We start from the raw sequence: 21,051 nt of genomic DNA on the forward strand, positions 1-21,051 counted from the left end.
TCATACGAGAGAGGCCAGCCTGGAAATTTACAGAAGGACAGGAGTGAAGGGTTTCCAAGAAAATGTGTTAAAAGACGGGTTAGTGGTAAGTGCTCTGTGGTGGATAGGATGACTCTAATGGTCTCTGTGACCTAGAGGAAGAGGCATCCCAATTCCCCACTGTCAGTCCAGTGTCACAGCATGCCGAGGTGGGTGGGCAGCAGGGAGAAAAACCAAAAGGGATTTGAGAAGGAAAAGCTTGCAGTTAGCTGGTATTCCTCACTGTCAGAGCCACTGATAACTTTGCAGTGATTAGTCAGTGATTTTGCCAGTGAGGATGGCCAAAACCCAACCAGGCTGTCTCCATTGCAATGTAATATCCATGGTGGCGCCAGAGCTCAGATCTGTCACCAAATTGTAATTTAACTTCGGACAGTCAAGCTCTATTTTATGCTGACTCCAACCTAGAACTAGCAAATAACAAAACTAGATGGTTTGCATTTTACCTCCTTGGTCTTCCCTTCCTCCCTGCCTAGTAGAGGTTGTGTAACTGACAAAATGACCCTCACTGAGGTGGAGGCAGGTACAAGCACATCCTTGGCATGAATGGCTGGACACAGAGTAAGAGGATTGATGGTAACATAGTAGCCAAACTGACCCTATCTTCTGCTCTGGAGTATAGCAACCTGTGTGATATTCAAGAAGGTAAGCAAAGGCTGATATGGTTTGGCTGTGTCCCCACCCAAATCTCATCTTGAATTGTAGTTCCCATAATCCCCACATGTCATGGGAGGGACCCAGTGGGAGGTAATTGAATCATGGGGGCAGTTTCCCCCATGCTGTTCTCATGATCGTGAGTGAGTTTTCGCAACATCTGATGGTTTTATAAGGGGCTTCCCCCCTTTTGCTTGGCACTTCTTCCTGCTGCCACGTAAAGAAGGACATATTTGCTTCCCCTTCCACCATGATTGTAGGTTTCCTGAGGCCTCCCCGGCCATGCTGAACTGTAAGTCAATTAAACTTTTTTCCTTTGTAAATTACCCAGTCTCAGGTATGCCTTTATTAGCAGCTGAGAATAGACTAATACAAGGCTGAAAAGCAATAAAACTTAGAAATCCCCCAAATCGAACATCTCTTTGGTTTCTAACTATTTCAGGTCCAAATAAATAAAACTAATTGAAAAACTTGTTTCACTTGGGTGGTGAAACACTGTCTCATAAATCACCAAGTGAGGAAACTGAATCAACCCCAGCACCTTGGGCATAATTAGCTGTATTAGAGAAGAAATTAAGAAGCACTCCTACCTTACTGCTTAAGCTAAGCACAGCCTTTCCCTGTAAAGCCAGACATCAATCTTTGTTGCTGTTTTTTGTTGTCTTCTTGCTAGCACGTGTGAGAGTTGGTGTTCTCACCTGAATGTAGACTGCAGAGCAATGAAATATAATGTATAGCAGACATAGTAAGGCTTGCTGTAAGCATACAGATAAGTATTCCAATAAATAAACAAACTAGTCCTGCAGTGTTGATTAATTCCAAGCCTAATTTCCTTTTGTTTTGTTTCATTCACCAAAGTCTATATCCTCTAAATCTACCTTCATGATCCATCAGAACCAATTCTACATGTCCTCAGAGCAGATTTGGAAAACAAGCAAAAGCAGATCAGAAACTCCTAGATTTCTTTTTGGCAGTTATCAGTGGTTATTACCACAGAGTCATGCAATGTTGTCAGAGACTTTAAAAAATAATAATAAGGGGCCGGGCGCAGTGGTTCACGCTTGTAATCCCAGCACTTTGGGAGGCCAAGGCGGGCGAATCACGAGGTCAGGAAATCGAGAACATCCTGGCTAATACAGGGAAACCTCGTCTCTACTAAAAATACAAAAAAATTAGCCGGGTGTGGTGGCGGGCACCTGTAGTCCCAGCTACTCAGGAGGCTGAGGCAGGAGAATGGTGTGAACCCAGGAGGCGGAGTTTGCAGTGAACCGAGATCACACCACTGCACTCCAGCCTGGGTGACAGGGCAAGACTCCTTCTCAAAATAATAATAGTAATAAGAAGAAGAAGAAGAAGAAGAAGGAAGAATCAAATCAGTCTGGTGTCACAGATGGCCAGGGAGTGAATTAACATGTTAGAGGATGTCCCTTGCCTTTTCCAGAATTTATGAATATCAGACAAACAAAATCTTGAGTTAACATAAAATTTCAAACAAAGTCTAGCCCACCTTTAACATTCATCTTTACAATTCTATTAAAAGGTTTTTAAAACAAGAGTAGGTTATTGGGTTTCCAGTCATAAATGACAATCATCATTCATAAATATCTTTTCTAAGTTTATCATCTGGTTGTGAAGTCTCTGGAATTTCTCCTTCGTTGCAATTTTAAGGAAATTTACTTTTGAACAGTGCTATCCTCCAAATTAAGTGATAGCCCATTGAAAATTCTCTATATCCATTTAATTAGGAACCCAACTTTCTGTTTCCAATTTATTTGTGCTTCTAAGCTTAAAGAAAGTTTTTTGTTTTGTTTTGTTTTTTTTTTTTGAGATAGAGTTTCGCTCTGTTGCCCAGGCTGGAGTGCAATGGCGTGATAATCGGCTCACTGCAACCTCCACCTCCAAGGTTCAAGCGATTTTCCTGCCTCAGCCTCCCGAGCAGCTGGGACTACAGCGTGCACCACCACACCCAGCTAATTTTTGTATTTTTTGTGGAGACAGGGTTTTACCATGTTGGTGAGGCTGGTCTCGAACTCCTGACCTCAGGTGATCCACCCACCTCAGCCTCCCAAAGTGCTGGGATTACAGGCAGGAGCCACCGCGCCCAGCCAAAAAGGTGTACTTTAAAATTAAATTTCATCTAAAATTCCCTAATCTTGTTTCCAGTCAAATCTCTATATCCTTTTTATCTGTGTACCTAGAAAATATTTCTCCTCAAAAAAGTGATTTTACCTCTTTCTCCACAGTCGTATGAGGACCCTTATCCTCTTTGATAAACTACTGAAGATGTGAAGGAGGCTGAGGAACATCTCATTACTGTATGGGAGAAAAAAGTGGGACCTGTTGGTCAGGTAGCGTAGGAAGTCTCCTTCCCATGTTCCTCTTTCCTGGCGTGGCCCTCCAGCCAGGCTGCATGTTAGATTCTCCTGGGAACTCTGAAAGATGAAGAATGCTTAAGACCCACCTTACACTAATTAAATCAAGATCTCAAAGCGATGTCCCCAGATCATCATCAGCAGCAGCATCACCTGGGAATTTGATAGAAATGCACGTTCTCACCCCCCATCCCCTAAGACCTGCTGAATCAGAAACTCCAAGGCTGGGCCCAGTAACCTATGTTTTAATCAGCACTTCCAGTGATTCTGGTCACATTCCAGCGTGAGAGGAAATTCCCTTGAAGTTGATATTTTATAAGTTCCCTAGACGACTCTGATGTGAAACCTAGGTTGAGAACATTTAGGGTTTTCTTCTCTTCCTGTTTATTTGCTTCTGTTTGATTTCAGTGAAGAAAAGACCAACTGCCTATTTCATTTACAGTTATTTAGCTTAAACAGCTGTAGCTGAGAGAGTTCTGGCTTTCTATACTATGGGTCTAAAAATCTCAGCCTAAAATGTGCCTGGGAGAGTCTATCTCCGGGACCTGCCCTTTGGACAGAAATGAAACCTCATCCCAGAGTACTAAGAAGTACTCTTGAAGAAATGAAGAAACATTATTTTAATTATTAGAATACTAGTCATCTTTTTTATATTCGTAATGTTCAAAATCTCAAGACTTTTCAGGTTTGTTTTGTTTTCAGGGGATCTGAGTGACTTTCTGATTGCTAGTCACTTAATAAAATCTCAGGCCTGATATCACTGAACTTGGTTTGATTGATAGAAATCCTCACAGCTTTAAATAGGAAGAGTCCACGAAACCATTTCCTCCTCTTTTTTTTTTTTTTGGAGACGGAGTCTCTCTCTGTCGCCCAGGCTGGAGTGCAGTGGTACGATCTCGGCTCACTGCAAGCTCCGCCTCCCGGGGTCACACCATTCTCCTGCCTCAGCCTCCCATTCTTCTGCCTCAGCCTCCCGTTCTCCTGCCTCAGCCTCCCGAGTAGCTGGGACTACAGGCGCCTGCCACTACGCCCGGCTAATTTTTTTTGTATTTTTAGTAGAGATGGGGTTTCACCGTGTTAGCCAGGATGGTCTCGATTTCCTGACCTCGTGATCCGCCCCTCTTGGCCTCCCAAAGTGCTGGGATTACAGGCGTGAGCCACCATGCCCGGCCCCATTTCCTCCTGTTAACTGCAGTTTCTCAAAATGTTCATCTTCTGCCTCCTCCTTCTTCCTTTTTTCCATTAACTCTCACCATACTCCATTCTTCTCCTTTTATTAGCAAGTTTTCTGCTTCTCTGTAAGATAATCGCTCTTACTAGAGCCACAATCTTCTTTCCAAAATCCTTGGGACCAGATGTTTTTTCAATTCATACCTATTTTCCATTTCTAAGGAATAATGCATTGTTCATACTGTATATACAGAGGTCTGGAGAAAAGGTAGAGATATTCAGATGAAGTGGAATAGAGGCTATGCATAGCCTTATGATGGGTAAGGTTAGGTTTGCCATCAAATCACTTGAGAAACATTTGCAGGCTTTCAGAGCTTTTTGCGTTTCAGCATTCTGAATATGAGATTGTGGATGGTGTTCTATCCTTGAACCCAAGGGTAAGCCAGCACCAGCAGCATTGAAAAGTCACAGAATCCTGTAACGAGCTTAACATCTTGATGGTGTTAAATTTAGATTGTTGACATTTAAAGGGAAGAACTTGTGAATACGTAGCTTTGAGTGCTTAGCGCCTAGACGGTGTGATGAAGGCAGCCTGGCTTAAAACATGATTTTCTATATGATGACAGTCTGGGATGGTCATGTTACTCCTTAAGATGGACTACTAAATAATCACGCTGCATCTCTCACCTATTTTTATCTACAATACAGTCCAGGTGGCTCAAGTTATAAACATTCTTTAAAAACATAAAGGAATGAATATGTTTACAATACTACAGTCTGGAGGACTTTTCAAACATAATGAAACCCCCAAAAGTCATAAAGTTAAGAGCTGTTAAATTGCACAAACATCAAACATTTCTTTAGAGCAAACATTACTATGGAAGTGTCAAAGTGTCAACAAGTATTTGCAAGATATACTGGATAAACATCTTGGATAAACATGCCTTAAAGAGTGATTTTATAAATCAAAAAGGAAAAGACCACCAGCCTAACTGAAAAATGGGCAAATAAGCAAGCCACAGACAAAAAGAATTACAAATTTCTTTGAAACATGAAGAGATTCTCCAACTTATTTTTAGTTTAATAAGATTAAATGTGAAAAACAATCCCCTGTCAAATTGCTAAGGATTAAGCCATTTGGTAATTCTGTTTTTAGAAATTCACCCTACAATTATACACACATAAATGAATGAAGAGGTACCTACAAGGATTTTCACTGCAGTGTTATTTTCAATAGATTAAGAATTAGAAACAACCTAATTGTCCTTCAGTAGAAAGATTGATTGAATAAAATGCATCCACATGCCAAAATATTCTGTTGATGTTAAAACAAATGAAATTAATTTGCTTGTGCTGACACAAAAAGGTGTCCACTGTGTCTTGATCAGTGAAGAAAACCAGTTGCAGAACAAGATATGGAGAATGATTACACCTCTGTGTAGGCTGGTATCAACATAGAAAATGAGATAATGCACACCACACTTAGAACAGTGGTTACCCCTAGTGAAAGTAAGCATAGAGGGAGGGAGTGTTTTATACAATTTGATATACAATTTGATTTATTTATAATAAGCATGTATTAATTCAATAATATATTTTGGAAAACTTTAAAAATCTGTGCACCCTTCCTGCAAGTCAAAGACAGCTTTGAGTCAGTCTTATTTTGGTAGACTTATAGTGGGGCATAGGTGGAGGTATGGTTGAAGGGATCGTCTTTCATCATTTTGTAGGAACTTCTAATTTGCAGTGGATGCCTTACTGTCCATTTGCAAGAATGCCTTATATCAGCATTTGTTGAGAATCTTAGCTATTTCGAGACAATCCCCAATGGGATCTCAGACTAAAGATATTAGCCTCATACTAAAGGAACTTCATGGCATTCAAATTTTCTTGACTGATGAACATTCTTCCTTTCACTCCTTATAAATACATTGACTGTTAACCAGTGTGTCAGGGGCCAGAAAGGTGCTATGGACACTAATGTAGTCAGCAAGTGTCCAGGAAGGTCCAAGTGCAAGCCCAGCCCTGGGTGATGCCAGAGCCCGGGCCCACAGACATCCTGCTTTGTTGCCTTTTGTAGCTGTGCAGTATATATGTATCATGTGGGTTCCAGTCAAGCCGGACTGTTCAGGTTCACTTCTGGAAGCTTTTACCAGCTGCCTAAGAGGACATGATGAGTAAGTCTGAAGCTGAAATCAGGATGACCAGAGACAGGAAAAATTGGTGCCAAATGTGAGACCCTGTTTCGTTTTGTTCTTTTTTTTTTTTTTTTTTTTAGATGGAATTTTGCTCTTGTGGCCCAGGCTGGAGTGCAATGGCACAATCTCGGCTCACTACAACCTCCGCCTCCCGGGTTCAAGCGAGTCTCCTGCCTCAGCATCTGAGTAGCTGGGATTACAGGCATGTGCCACCACGCCTGGCTAATTTTTGTATTTTTAGTAGAGACGTGGTTTCACCATGTTGGTCAGGCTGGTCTTGAACTCCTGACCTCAGGTGATCCACCCGCCTCAGCCTCCCAAAGTGCTGGGATTACAGGCGTGAGCCACCGTGCCTGGCCTAGTTTTGCTCTTGACGGTGTGGAAAGAAAAGAGCTGATGCGGCCCTCATAGTTCCAAGCTGTCCTCCCACAACCCCACGTCATTGCTACAAAAGGCTCAGAACACACTTTCAACCAAAAGCAGTTCATCTCCCTATCAGCCAGGACCTCAGGCAAAAGAGAAACAGTGGGGTTGATGTGAGTGAAACCTGCTGGAGACCTCAGTCCCCAGAAAGCAGCCCCTCTCCGTATCCCAGCCAGCTTAGCCTGAGATCAGCTAGCCAGAGGCCTGAAGGCAAAAGTTTGGGACTACAAAGAACTTGACATCACCCTCTCTCATTTTACCTTTTTTTGTTGTTTTTCAAGCTAATCTAATGCATTTTAAGCTTTAGCACGCAAGTGGGATTTCTATTAGCAGCCAAGTCTGCACTGTTCACAAAATAATTAAAGAACCAAAAGGGGATCCACTGTGAAAATAAAAGCCATGAAGCTTTTTATCACTGTGATTTGCATCACTAACTTCCTAGCAGTCCATCTGATTTACAATGACGTCTTCATGACTCCAAATTTAGAGCATTTATTTGGGAACTTTCCTTCAGTCTCTTAACAGCTACCTCCTGACAGGCACATTGAAATGTATGCTGTATGTTTTGGGTTTGCTAATCCAACAGTCATTTCTGAGATCCATGCAAATGAAAAACATACCAATAAGACACGAAACCCTTAATTACTCTAATGTATGTACCAAGGCTCTCCTCCCAGCTCCTCTCTCCCTTCCTCCCTCCACCCCAACCTTTCTTAACTCCTCCGGGCACAATCCACTAGCTGAAGCATCCAGCCCACCGCAGTTCACTTAAAACGGCTGCAGGAAATTTGTTTTACAAGGCTGGTTTTAACTGAACTACCTGCTGTGCACCACATTGCTACTGTTTGTGAAATGAATGATGGGAAAGGCAAGTCTGTGATTTCATTTGTTCAGACCGATTACTCACACGTTGCACACGGTATCATTTGCTTGTCACTTAATGACTGACCAGCCTGCCTGAATCATTAGTGCTGCAGTGCAGTGAAAAGAAGACCTCACGGCATAATGAGGAGCTGAAGGAAGTGGAGTGCTGTTTTACCTAAAAGAAATGGTGCGCAGAAATCCAGCACAGCTGCAGGTGTTCCGCTGACAATGTGGGAAGCAGTTAGCTTCCAATTTAGCAGAAAATTAAGAGCGAAAAAACTGTTATTTGTGAGAGAAGATACTCATGGCAAGCAATCATCCTCGCTCTGCATCCACAAGATGAGCATTCAGCTGTCTTTGTCGTGACTTAAAACAATTGGTATCTTGGGCTGCATTCAACACCAGATTGGTGCTTATTATCTGCAGTTTATTCTTTCTTGGAATATTTTGTTCCCCCCCTCCTCTATTTTATGGTTAATTTGCTTGCTTGAATGTAAAGCCATTTAAGCTGAAAAATCTGGATTGTGGCTGATCATTGTGCCAGGGCTCTGAGCTGTATGATACAAGATAATTGGCAATTTTCAAATTCATAATCTATTTTGTTTCACTCTCTTCCCCCTCCCTCTTCGTCCCTTCTGCTAGTTTTTCTACCCCGTTCTTTGGCATAGTCTTCGAAACTGGCCACAGAGGGAAGGTGAGAGCGTGCAAATTCCTCCAGTCGAGACCCCAAACTCCCACGATGTCTCTTTGGGGAAATGGCAAAGCTCTGTGATGTGAATCCACATACCTCCAGGGAAGGCAGTCACAAAACACACACACACACACACACACACACACACGTTTTCCCATGGAAAGATTTCATTCCATTTGGAACCAACGCTCAAAGTCATGTCAGTAGGATAATAAAAAGATTTTTACTTTATTTGAGGTTTTGGTTTGAGGCAGGCAAGAAAAACCTGAGATTCTATAAACCAACTGAAATGTTCCCATTTGGTTGTGGTCCAGTGGATAGCTCAAACATAGCACATTATATTCCTATTACCCCTTGCTATGCTAATCAGGGTGATGATAAAGATGCCCATATCCATGCTGACCAATACCATTTTCTACTTAAAACAAGTCTAGCCCATTTACTCCTAATAGTGTGATCTCTTCGTGTTTTATTCTTTTCTGTTTTTCTGATAGGTTATCAGAGTTCACGCATTTCAGTCAAGTAATTTGGGACCTGCCACGTTTCTCTCAGATATCTTTGGAGATGAAGTAGCGCACTCCTGTTGTTCTACCTGAACCTGAACGCAGAATGATGGTAGTACTCTATGTACAATTTCTCAGTGGAATTTGCAGGGGTGATAGCAATATGTTAAGCAGACCAGAGAGTTGTCAACAGCGATCCTGTTGCCTCAGCTCAACAGAATAGGCAGAGATTCTCTCTGATTAAGAGGGTTCAATTTTCAATGAAATTTTCTATTCTTGCAAATGGCCAGGCCTCATTTCCTTGAAAGCAGGAAAGTAATGTCCTGGTTCACTTTTCATCGGCTTATTGATTCTAACGTATTTATTTTTCCATTCTGTCACTCTATTATGTCTGTGGACACAGCTGCTAATAACATCAGTTAAAACTGTAAAACATCATGTTTCCCATTTTTGCAATAATTTTCCACTTGAATTGTATTTTTCATGTACATTTGGGTAAATTCACAGAAAGAAAACACAAAAGAGAAAGAATAGAAAGCACAAGTATGGTGACCAATCATAGGCAAAACAAGCAACAAATTAGCAGACGGAGGAGAAAAACGAGCAGAGGGGGATAGAAGGGTTTCCACCTGCAGATCCTATTTTATGTTCTGTTTTTATCTTTCATGACTGTGTCTTTTATGTTACTCCCCAACTCAGACACTCAAATTCCCTTTCACCGTAGCCGTATTTATTTTTCAAAATACTGGCAGGCCGAAATTTCCAACTGATGCGCTGCTTTCTGTGGTATAACTTGGATTTCCAAGTACTCCCCATCCCATGTGGGTTTCATTTTACTACTTCCTCACGCGGATATTCTGCTGTCACCAGCTGGCCTGAGAAAACACTCAGGCACACTCTATGTTTGTGTCCACTAATAGTCACTCCGTCTTCGGTTCTGCCAATTTGGTGCATAATATTTTCATTTTCTCTATATTCATTTCCAATACTGCTGTCAGGTTCCAGCGTCTCCTTCATTAAGCTTCTCCTCTGGTTTCATAGCAATCAGCAATGAAGGATCTTTTGTGAGGCTGAGGGAGAATTGATCTTGTTCTCCCACCACACTTGTGGAGCTGCCAGAGCAGGAGGATTTACTGCGTGTCACGCACATTGCCTGGAGGATGCTCTGTGTCCCCATTTGTCACACGGCTCCCATTGCTCACCAGGCGTGTGGGCTTGTAAACTTATTTCTGAAAACGTGAAAGGATTATCCTCGCTCATAAAATGCAAAATTTGCTTAACTGCCTTAGAAGATTTAAGGCTGTTCCACTTGTTTTTAAAGAAAGGCTTATTTGAATTACAAAGTATGACTGCTGTTGTGGTCGGAGAGAGGGAGGGGATGGCTACAGGCTGGCCAGATAAGACTCACTGTCAATGGTGCATAAAGGAAGCAATGATGTTGACTTCCATGCTCTTCTACACTGTGAAACAAAGTCCTGGCGCAAGGCATCTATTTCTTTAAGGGTTCCTGGTCCAATCTGCCTAATTATCCTAACGGGCAAAAATGCCAATGCAGAAGAGCATTGATAAATAATTAAACTCCAGTTGGCTATTTAACTTTTATTTAGCTCCTAAGGAATGGTAGGTTTGCAATAGCAGATACAAAGGCCTAGACCAAGGGTAGCATCTCCATATTTGGTAAGTCTAGTAACATCCTAAATATGCACATGAAAGCCTTTGTGTTTTTTATCATTTACAGAATCCCATAGTAATTTTTTACCCAATCCAGACATAAACCGACTCCTACAAACTGAGTTGTATGTGACATTTATAACGGAATCCAGATATGACTATACTTTTGTAAAAACATCAATAAACAACACCACCACCAACAAAAAAAAACCTTTGTTCCCTTGTTAAATCTAGATCCTGCAGAGAAAACACCATCTAGGACTAGCAATAAAATAAAATCACCTGTGAGAGGGGGCAGCTGTATCTCTTGACAATCCTTCCCCAAGGCCAACCTAGAAAGCCAGTCTTACCCTATCCATTGCTCTCTTCAGATCCCTTGGCAATGATGACTATGTCTTACTGGATTTTGTATCCCCCACACCCATATTGGTGATTGGTACATGTCAGTGCTCAGTAGATGGGTATCTGGGTAAATGGATGAGGTGTGTAGTTTTGTGGCCATTTATTTCTTCTTCATTCGCAATGAATAATTTCAACTCAGATCTGTTCATTCAAAGCAATTCATAAATTTACAAATTTATAAATGGATGTGATATTTCTGGTGGAGAGAAAACTTCTTGAGGAAGCCTCAAAATGTGAAGTTAAAGGAGATTTATAAAAGAGAATATCAAAGAGAATGAATGTTCAAATGTAACCCCATGGAATGGATGAAATAAATGATAGATACAGAGATAGAAGAAAGAAATAAGGGCTGTTATGCAACCAGCTGAGCCAAATGCCCATCTTCTTCAGAGGTGAGTAACAGGAGACTGATTTTAGCACCTGCAGAAAGGGGCATTTCATGAGCAGCCTTCACCATACTTGTGAGTCAGGAAAAGTTTGCTACTCTTTTTCTGTCACCCCACTTCTTGTCCTCACTCCCAGGTAACTATGCTACATTACTCTGTCACAGAGGGAACTGTGGTACGCTTCACCAATTCTTACTAAGGCAGGACAACAGAAAGAAGTTCTGTTGTGACTCCCTGCAGAAATTAAACAGGGTATACAAGGAAAGTCTCTGGGGATATAGAAACACACAAGTGTTCTACCTAAATATAATCGAGCACCTCCTCTTAGCCCCACATTGGCTGTATTTGACAATGGAATTTTTTCCCCTTCACATCCTCCATTTGTCCATTTTGGTGCCATTGGCTTCACTGTTTTTGTTTTCTTCTGCCGGCTCCTTTGAGTGGCTCTCTCCCGACTATGAAATAGGCCTCAGCCTCCCATTTGGAGATCAGGTGCTCTCTCTCAGGTCCTCCCTGGGCTGGTTCCCTGTGGGTGTCACCATCGGGCTCTATGCGCCGCCTGTCTGTGCCTTCCCATTTATGGCAATGGCAGTACCCTTATCCTGGCCCCCAACGCTGCACTTAGGACACCACTCTGACTCCTCTGTCTTTTTGCCTATCATCTACTCAGTCCGGCCAAGGGATATCAAGAGTTCATTCTAAAGCTCTTTTCCATTTTTCTCATTTTCACTGTTACTACCTCAATCTAGGCCTTCATAGCTTTGGGGCTGAATTATTGTATTAGCTTAAATTTTATTTTTCTCATTACCACCCCTCACAAACACACGCCCACACCTTCACCTTCTCATGCATCTCACATGCAGTTGCTAGATTACTACTATAAAAATACCATTTCTATTAGGCTTATCTCCTTTAAAAAAAAAACCTTTGATTTTTTTTAATTCACAAATAAACATTATATATATTCATGTGTACAACATGAAGTTTTCATATATGTATACATTGTGGAAAGATTTAAGCAAATTAACATATTCATTACCTCACATACTTATCCTATTTTTTGTAGTGAGAACATTTAAAATTTACTCTCCTAGCAATTTTCAAGTGTACAATGCATTGTTATTAACTATAGTCACCATGTTGTACAATGATCACCTGGACTGATCTCTATCTTAAGAGCTAAAAATTGTCTCTTTTTTGGGGGAACAGCATAGATTTTATGTAATTTTTAAAAATACTATATCTTAATATAAGTCTAAATGTGACAATTTTTTTGTACCTTATTACCAGGAGTATTACTCTCTACAGTTTGGAATGCGACTAAAATGCCCCAGGACAACTACCTGTATTCAAAAATCTCTCTTTAGTTTCATGGATCTCCAAACTCTGATTCCACTTCATTAAAAGATGCCTTTGACCACAATTAACTCCTTCTGCATCTTTGATATTTCTCCTCAAAGATAAAAGGTTTTCTTTTATCCTTAGAGATGGTTTTAAACAGAAAGAAGGGGAATATAGATATACTCCGAGGGTATGATGTTACATAAACACCTATATGCATTCCTTTTCACTTAGGACAAGCTTACCCTGACACCCAGCAGATTCTTTCCGAATTCTGTCCCTCACCCTGTGCCTTACAGAGCCTACATTTATTGAAAATTTGCTTTGCATATATTATTTAATACTATATTTAAGATTATATTTGAATTGTCCTCACTTATCCAAGGACAATTGGATATCCAAGGGCACTGGATATCTTTCAGTAGACGGACTATGGATATTTTTTGCTTTAATTATTTTAAAGCACATCTGGACAAAACAAGTTTTAAACTATAATTTTTTTCATAATTTTGCATGGACGAGAGGTGCTAGGGAAGAAGTAGGGCAGGGGTCCCCAACTCCTGGGCCACAGACCAGTACCAGTCCCTGGCCTGTGAGGAACCTGGCCACACAACAAGAGAAGAGTGATGGGTGAGCAAGCATTACCGCCTGAGCTCCGCCTCCTGTCAGATCAACAATGGCATTAGATTCTCACAGGAGAGTGAACCCTATTGTGAACTGCACATGTGAGCATCTAGGCTGTGTGGCCCTTATGAGAATCTAATGCCTGATGATCTAAGGTGGAACAGTTTTATTCTCAAGCCATCCCCACCACTCCCCCATCCGTGAAAAAATTGTCTTCCATAAAACTGGTCGCTAGTGTCAAAAAGGTTGGGGACCGCTGAAGCAGAGGACTTCTTTGTTCAGCTAAAATCTTTGTAGCTATGCAGAGGTAGGTTGCTATGCAGAGGTAGGTTGGGACTTGCATTTGTGAGAAGGGACAAGAAAGCTGAGCAGCTGTACATGAGAAGAGAAGACTTCAGAGCTCTAGAGGCCAATCTGAGGGGAAGGTGATAAGGAGGGAAGTGGAAGGGGCGGGAGGAGTCAGGCAGCCAGACTAAGATGCAGAGTGTTGTGTGGAATGAGTTAGCCAGTGAGAAATCCCTGTCTGGGCAGACAAAGGCAAATAAAAGGACTTCAACTACAGGAATGACAGAACACCCTACAGGTCCATCAGAGGGATCAATATATTTGAGTATATTCATACAATGGAAGACTTGGTAGAAGAGAAAATAAATGAATTAGAACTACATAAACTAGTATGACTCTCATAAGCATAATAGTGAATCAAACATTTTCCAAAGCAGATGTAATAAGATGCAATTGACATGAAATTTAAACACATCAAAACAACATATCATAAAAATATCAGTAAGTTCATGAGAATAATAAATTCCAAATTCAGGATAGTAGTTACCTCTAAAAGGGAGGTGAGAGTATAACTGATAGAGGAGTATGCAAGGGACTTCAACTCTATCAATAAGCATCACTTTCTAAGCTGAGGAGTGGACACATGGTGTTCATTTTACTTTTTTAACCTTGTGTATTAGTCAGGGTTGTCTAGAGGTACAGAACTAATAGGATATATTTATATACATAGGTAAGTTTATTAAGGAGTATTGACTCACATGATCACCAGGTGAGGTCCCACAGTAGGCCATCTGCAAGCTGAGGAGCAAGGAAGCCAGAGTCCCAAAACCTCAAAAGTAGAGAAGCTGACAGTGCAGCCTTCAGTCTGTGGTGGAAGCTCCAAGAATCCCAAAGCTGTAGAACTTGGAAAGATGTAGGCCAGAAGACTAAACCAATCTAGTCTTTCCACGTTCTTCTGCCTGCTTTTATTCTGGTCCTGCTGGCAGCCCATTAGACTGTGCCCACCCAGATTAAGGGTGGGTCTTCCTCTCCCAGTCCACTGACTCAAATGTCAATCTCCTCTGGCAACACCCTCACAGACACACCCAGGGACAATACTTTGCATCCTTCAATCCAGTCAAGTTGACACTCGATATTAACCATCACACCTTGTTTGTATATCTCTTAAATACCTCATAATACACTTTTTAGAATAAATTTTATTTTTTGGAAGTTTCAGATTCATTGAAAAATTACAAAGATAATATGGAGAATTCCCATATACCCCAAAGACACCCACTTTTCTCTATTACTAATATCCTAATATGGCACACTTCTTATAATTAATGAACCAATATTGAGCCATTATTATAAACTAAGGTCCATACTGTATTCAGATTTCCTTAGTTTTAACTTAACATCCTTTTTCTATTCCAAGATCCCACTCAGTATACCATGTTACATTTAGCCATCATGTCTCCTTAAGCTCCTTTTGGCTGTGACTGTTTATCAGACTTTCCCTGTTTTTTTTTTTCTTTGAGATGAAGTCTTGCTCTGTCGCCAAGCTGGAGTGCAGTGCCACGATCTGCAAGCTCCGCCTCCCGGGTTCACGCCATTCTCCTGCCTCAGCCTCCTGAGTAGCTGGGACTAAAGGCGTGTGCCACTATGTCCAGCTAATTTTTGTATTTTTAGTAGAGACAGGGTTTCACCATATTGGCCAGGATGGTCTCAATCTTTTGACCTCATGATCTGCCCACTTTGGTCTCCCAAAGTGCTGGGATTACAGGCAGAGCCACTGCGCCTGGCCAACTTTCCCTGTTTTTGATGATCCTGATAGTTTTGAGAGTACTGGTAGGTATTTTGCAGAATGGGCCTCTTTTGCAATTTGTCTAATGTATGTTTTATGATTGGACTGGGGTTATGGGTTTGGGAAGGAAGACCACAGATAAAGTGCCATTCTTGTCACATCATATCAAATGCATATGTTGACATGCTGTCAACATAACTTATCACTATTGATGTTGACCTTGATCACCTGGCTGAGACAGTGTTTTTTTAAGTTTTTCCCCTACAAGTTTACTTATTTTATTTTTATTTTTTTGAGACAGAGTCTTGCTCTGTCGCCCAGGCTGGTGTGCAGTGGTGCGATCTCGGCTCACTGCAAGCTCCGCCTCCCGGGTTCACACCATTCTCCTGCTTCAGCCTCCCGGGTAGCTGGGACTACAGGCGCCCGCCACCATGCCCAGCTGATTTTTTGTATTTTTAGTAGAGATGGGGTTTCACCATGTTAGCCAGGATGGTCTCGATCTCCTGACCTCATGATCCGCCCACTTCGGCCTCCCAAAGTTCTGGGATTACAGGTGTGAACCACCGTGCCCAGCCAAGTTTACTTTTTTAGCCTCTTTCTATAAAGTGGTAAAAAAAACTTCTTTCTTTTGTTTTACAGCAAAACAAAAGCCCCACCTTATCCACGGGGGATACTTCCAAGCCCCCCAATGATCACCTGAAACCTCATACACTACGGAACCTGATTGCCATCGATCGAAACACATTTCTCTTCATGTCTTCCACTCACAAATTTAATGCCTTTTTCATTATAGCTAAGCAGTTTTTAAAATCATTCACTATGACTATAACTTTTGTAGTTTGAAGACAGCAAAATTAGCATGAATTTCTTTTTTCTTCTTCACAATTTCACAGATAGAAGATTCATTTTTACCAGATAATTTAGCAACCTGAACATATGGTTTTTTTCTTTGTTAGGTTGAGAACTTTCACATTTTCATTTAAAAGAAGCACTTTATGGCCCCTCTTGGGCATAGATGAATTGCTGGCATCACCACTGTTGTGCTTCAGGCCATGATTATATAAAATAAAGGCTATTAAAACACAAGCATGCTGCGATACTGCAACAGCCTAACTGATAACTGAGATGGCTGCTAAGTGAGTACTAGGCCGGTAGCTTTTGGAGCATGGATACTCTGGACAAAGGGATGACTCATGTCCCAGGCAGGATGGCAGAAGATTTCATCACATCATTCAGAATGGTGTGCAATTTAAACCTTATGAATTGCTTATTTCTGAAAGTTTCCATTTAATGTTTTCAAATCACAGTTGACCGCAGGTAGCTGAAACCTCAGATGCAACACCACGAATAAGAGGGGACTATTGTAATCACTTCCTCACTTTTTGGCACATGAGATGCTCCGGATTCACCTAGGTCCTAGAATCAACCATTTCACCAAGGAACCCTGGTTGCTTTTACTGACAAATGGGATTAGACACCAAGATTTGGATGTTAGATGTGCTTATTGCTATTGGGGTGTTGTTGCTTCTATGCTCTCTCCACAGACAAAACAAGGAAATTATATATGTGTCTATATGTATGCATACTAACCCATACATATATACATTTCTATGTATAACCATCTCTATTAAGCTAAATAAGAGTTCATGTTTATATCTCCAACTCTAATCATTACCATATGGGTCGTTCTGGTCTTTTCCCCTTGCTTATCTGTAAATTTTCACTCCAACAGTGAGAAACTTGGCTCCCACAATAATACACTTAAGTCAGTCTAAAATTTGGAAAAAGAGAAAAAGCTGTATATAAATGAGGAGTATGCTAATAGTTTTTCTGTTACAGAAAGTGAATTCTGCCTATCTTGTGTACACTGAGAAGTGAAAACACAGCAATTGAGTTGTAATAAAAGTGTTCATAGCCCAGAAACAGAATATATGTGTACATTCTACATTAATATACAAACTACACATACATAATTTTAATATAGGACAATAAAACTGAAACATACATATATATGTAACATATTTACAAAAGAAGAAATTCATAAAACAAGGAAGCCTAAACATTTACAAATCAAGTTTTATAAAATATTCAAATTCAAAGTAATATAATATTATTTTTCTCCTAAATCATTGTGTGTGTGTGTGTATGTGTGTGGCACTACTGGTGAGTAAATGGTGAGCTAGGCATTCTATTAATACATAACTGACAATGATCTAAAATTGTAATTACTTTCCCAGAAAGAAATCTGAGAATAAGAATAAAAAATCTTAAATATATTCTTAGCTTTGGGCTCAATAATTTCTTTTTTCAAAGCCTATTCTAGGAGTTAATACTCAGAAAAGTAGACAAATATTTTTGTTCCAAAATATTTATCACAGGATTACTTAAGACAGCAAAAGATAGAAATGACTACATTAGCAACTAGAAAACAATTAACTAATTTATGGCATCTTCATAGAAAAATATTGAAGTCATTGAAAATAATGTATATAAAGTATTTTGAATAATATGAGGAAAGGATAACATAAAATCAGTTAAGTGAAAAAATTTGGAAACTAAAATTGTTTTATAGTACGATCTCACCTATATTAAAAATTATATAGCACAATTTTATAATATCTAGCAAAAACTTTTAAATGTGCATGTCCTTAAACACTTCTTAATCCAAGAATTCATCCTATAGATATACTGACTTAAGTGTCAAATACATATGTGCAAATACACATCCCAATATTGTGATAGAAGATTGGCAACAACTTAAATGTTCACAAAATAGGACTGGTTAAATAAATTATAATGCATCAAGACAATGAATAGCATGCATTTAGGCAGTGCTGTATGATTATATGCTATCTTGAAGATATAGCATTTAATGAAGAAAGTTGCAGGATAGTATTTTTATTTTCTTAAAAGATAATATATTCACATAATTTTTTATACTTACAGGATAGCTCTGGATGCACAAGAAACTAGTAACAGTAGCTGCCTCTGTGGGATGGGGAACATGGTAACTAGAGGATTAGAGGTAGGAGGAAGAATTTTCACTTTTTTAGGTCTTGCATGTTTTGAATATGTTACTAAGTGCATTCATTGTCTTTTGAAATTAAATCAATATTTTAATTTTAAAGAAAAGTACAAGAATACATAGTAGATTCGTTTCAGTTAAGTAATAAGTGGTTTGCTATGTGTTGCAGTCTTTTAAAAGCTGCAACAGTCTTTAAAAGGCTCCCAATCTCTTCCTAACATTCAAGTCAAGGCTTCATACAAGGGCTTTCTGGGAGTAGGGCTTTTGTTTTTCGGTTTTGGGGTTTTGAGGTTTTTTTGGCAATCAAAGAAAGCAGTTGAATTTCACATTTTGTTTGAAGCCAATTAGGAAAAGAACAGCAGTTCTGAGACAGTAAAATCATCCTCAAAATCAACTAAAGCCACAGAAGAAGCAGCTCAGAAAACCAAGGGTAACTCTAAATATATATTATGGTTATAATATAACCATAAAAATGTAAATATAAATGTAAAAATTGATATACATTTTATACACTTATATAAATACATAATTCCCCAGAATTGCAGACATTATGGGGAAGTCATCAGAATTCATGGAGGACATGAAAATAGATGGAAGGGTGGCTGAGCCTGTTTTATCTAGATGTTAAGGAGAAGTGTGACTCCATCTGGCAAGGAAATCTACATTTCTACGTGAAAACTGTGACACTTTCATTGACAGTTTCTCAACGAAAACTGAGCAGAGAAAAATGACCAGCAGAAAATATTAATTACCAACCAATCTTAAGAAAAATCAAACAATAAATTCAGCTGGGTTGAAAAGGTCTTTTAAAATTCCAGGCAATGTTTAAGACTAACTCACTCATTAGAATTATTCAATGCTTTTTTTTTTTTAGCAGGTGGGAAAGTTCCTTTCATGGATGAATACGTGGATCATATGAATGCACAATTCTAACAGAGGTGTCACAAAATCTTATATACCCATTCAACTGCCAAGTAAAATATTTACGTCTATGTTATTTAAAAAAAAAAAACTGGATGTAGGCCAGGTGTGGTGGCCCATGCCTGTAATCCCAGCACTTTGGAAGGCCGAGGCGGGCGAATCACGACGTCAGGAGTTCGAGCCCACCCTGGCCAATATGGTGAAACTCCGTCTGTACTAAAAATACAAACATTAGCCAGGTGTGGTGGCTGGCACCTGTAGTCCCAGGTACTCGGGAGGCTGAGGCAGAAGCATCTCTTGAACCCAGGAGACAGAGGTTGCAATGAGCCGAGATCGTGCCACTGCACTCCAGCCAGCCTGGGTGACAAAGCGAGACTCCATCTCAACAAAAAAAGGACGTATATCCCAACAAAAGATTTATCATGAATAGGCTCCTAGAAGATAACAAAAGAAATTTAATGCACGACCATTAAGTTTTGATAGATTGTCAATTCTTCCTAGCAAATATCAGTAATAGAAGCTAGAAAAAATCATCAATTGCTTATGAGTGGTTACTTTTTTAAAAGTTGTGATTTCAAGAAAACGTATTCCAGTCGCTAACACTTTGCAATGGGACCTAAAGCACACAAAAATAATAAATAACCATTTGCTTTTGGAATTTCCATCAAGGGGATAGGAGACTTGTGAACATTGCAACAGTCTTCTTTTCTCTTCAGTGGAGCCACTAACAGTTGTTATAATGGTTAGAACATTATGATTCAATATAAGGCATCATGCTTGGTAATGTCATGCAGGTATTAGTCTATTTGCAGACGGTGTTTTATTACAGCGCTCTTAGAGTAATAAACAATGCTCTGTGTTATTTGTAGGATTTTGAAACTGTCAGAAGCTCTTATATTTGTCACCACTGCAGAGAAAAGGCAAAAGGCAGCCTGTTGTTTCCAATGAGTTCACAATGTATTAGAGAACAGGGGGCTTGCTTGAGGCAGAAAAAAATAAAAGTAAGTTCATTTGCAGTTCAGTTATGTCTGAACTGATTAACGGTAAGTATAATTTGTGAACTATTACTGTTTCCTACCACAGGCAGGTTTTATGATTTTCCATAATTATCTGAAACATATTTTACAAACTTTTGACAGCAATAAAAATATAAAGGTCTACAATTTAAGTGGCTCAAGACAAGTTCTGTAGAAATTTGACAAGTTTCTTGCCAACACAGAGAAGGAATTTACAACATAATAACTCAAAAAAAAAAAAACCAAAAACAAAGTGATCTTAGATCCATGGAGATTAGTTTACAGTCTTTCTTTAATTAGAAGTTGAATTCCTTCTTAAATGGAGATTTGTATTTCTGATTTTGTATTATCCTTACTAAAAGAGGGGATTTATATAATTTTTAACACACTGTCAAATTTACTGTTAAAAATTTAGATGCTTAAAATTTTTTCTATCCAGTGGCTGCAAATCTCAGATTATAAAGTCAATGATAACAACTCAGAATTTGTGGCAATGCAATTAGTTAACAGCCTTCTTTTTTTATCTCTAGTTATGAAAATATGTAATTGTGGAAATCACTACAAGTAATGTGTCCCCTTCAATCTCCAGTTGGGTCACAGGCTTTTTACACAAAATTATTTTATTGAATCAAAAAGCCTTATTATATTGAACAAATCTCTGAATATCATTAACTAGAAAT

Source organism: Pongo pygmaeus, chromosome 6 (genome assembly GCF_028885625.2).
Source record: "Pongo pygmaeus isolate AG05252 chromosome 6, NHGRI_mPonPyg2-v2.0_pri, whole genome shotgun sequence".
NCBI classification, from domain to species: domain Eukaryota; kingdom Metazoa; phylum Chordata; class Mammalia; order Primates; family Hominidae; genus Pongo; species Pongo pygmaeus.